This window comes from Octodon degus, unplaced genomic scaffold (assembly GCF_000260255.1).
Source record: "Octodon degus isolate 3935 unplaced genomic scaffold, OctDeg1.0 scaffold00182, whole genome shotgun sequence".
Classification (NCBI taxonomy): Eukaryota; Metazoa; Chordata; class Mammalia; order Rodentia; family Octodontidae; genus Octodon; species Octodon degus.
In genome coordinates, this window is record NW_004524758.1 from 196,674 (window position 1) to 198,527 (window position 1,854).

Below are 1,854 nucleotides of genomic sequence, written 5' to 3' on the forward strand. Positions count from 1 at the left end.
GGATGGGGGGCATGATCCAGCAGGGAGTGGATGGGGGTCATGATCCCACAGGGAGTGGATGGGGGTCATGATCCAGCAGGGAGTGGATGGGGGGCATGATCCAGCAATGAGTGGATGGGGGGCATGATCCAGCAGGGAGTGGATGGGGGGCATGATCCAGCTGCTTGCCACTTACTGCTGTGTGCATACCTGTCAGTTCTCAGCCTCCATGTGCACAAGGACCTGCAGTATCACTGGGTCATTCCACTGTAACTGGTATTTTTTTTTCACAGAGTCATCACCTCTTCAACATGAGACTCTCAGCTACTAAGCAGTGGCCCTGGCGGCTCAAGTGAGAGGCTAAGCAAGTTTCTCCCCTTGACATCATCTTCTGCCACTGCAGTGAGTAGGTGTGACCTTCAAAGGACCGAGATGTTTGCCATCTTGTCCTAAGTTTGCCTGGATGGGACTTAGCCACACATGCTTTGGAAAAAAGGTGCGGGAGCCAGGGCAGGAGTTGGAGTGATTTAGCCGAGCCCTGTCTAGGGTGATGTGTCCTCGCTCTCAAGCCTCCACATCCTGTGGCTTTCTTCCCTTTTCCTCTTATTTTCATCAGGGAAGAAAACAAAAGCAAAGAACTTGGCCATGTTTATACCGCATACAGATCACATTTTTAAGAAGTAATACTAGGTCATGAGATTGGCAGACAAGGGAGAGCAAGGAAATGCCGATGAGGCCGAGAAAGCACAGTGTGGGTGTGTCCCTGAGGCGGGCGGGCTCCTGAAGGGTGTTTTCTACATTTTGCTCTTTCTATCTATCTTAAGGTTGTGTGTGTGTGTGTGTGTGTGTGTGTGTGTGTGTGTGAGAGAGAGAGAGAGAGAGAGAGAGAGAGAGAGAGAGAGAGAGAGAGAGGATCGAACTTAAGACATTATTTTTAAATGATAATTTTTAAAATGCAGAATCTAATTTTCTGGAAATCGTATTGGTTAGACTTTAAAGGAAGGATTTATGTCCACATGAATTGTGCAGAAAGGAATTTTAATAACAGAGAGGCAATGTGAGACAGTGTAGGTCGAGATCATAATTCAGAGCCGAAAGGGCTTTCCAGGGGGATTAGCATGCGCTGTAAGCCCTCCCTGTCGCAAGCAAGCAAGCGTGTCTATGTACTGGATTTCTCTGGCAAATACACTTACAGCATTTAGTCACACCGTTAATAAGGAACCAGCTGCTTACCCTTCTGCTGGGAGCAGTAGAGGTCTGAAGTGCGGAAGCACACCTTGCGGCAGGCCGGCTGTGCAGAGCTGGGCTCCTGGGCTTCCTCCTTAGAGCTAGCCGAGCTCTGTGCTGGATCGCTCACTCTCTGGGTGTGGGCAGGGGCTGTCCCAGGCAGCACCCCTAAGCTCTACTCCAGGAAAACACCACCGACTCTTTCTTAGGGGTTACGAGTAAAACTGTTTCCGGGCATTGCCCAGTGTACCCTGGGGACCACCCTCCTTCCTCCTGTGTTGAGAGACACTGATAGAGAGGAACAGGAACTGGCCACCGCATGCTCAGGTTTACTTGTTGGCTGCTGACCAAATCAAGGGCAGCCATTTGTTTTGGTAAAAAGGGAAACAATTTATTCAAAACAAGCTCTAAGGCGATGGAGGGGCTCGTTTATCTCAGTCCACCGTCAAGCTGGGTACAGGTGCATCTGTTACAGAGGGCAAGGACCAGTGGGGTGATACTAGGAGACAACGGGTACTCAAGCTTGTCTACCCCTTCTGGACCCAGGCCTTTCCTCCCTTCCTGTGGAAATGAGACTGGTCACCTGGATTTGCATATTCTATCCGCTCATCTAGACGCAGACAAGGTGGGAAGGGGCTACAATTCTTG

At 50.1% G+C, this 1,854-nt stretch overlaps 1 long non-coding RNA gene across 1 annotated transcript in view; it reads left to right on the forward strand.

Annotated features, from left to right (window-relative positions):
* The window catches only part of LOC111813313, a 5,732-nt gene extending 5,367 nt beyond the window's left edge, over positions 1 to 365 (forward strand). Inside the window, exon 3 of the long non-coding RNA XR_002818609.1 lies at positions 273 to 365. This is a non-coding gene — a long non-coding RNA (uncharacterized LOC111813313). The remainder of the gene's footprint in view (positions 1 to 272) is intronic.
* Positions 366 to 1,854: the final 1,489 nt, after the last annotated feature.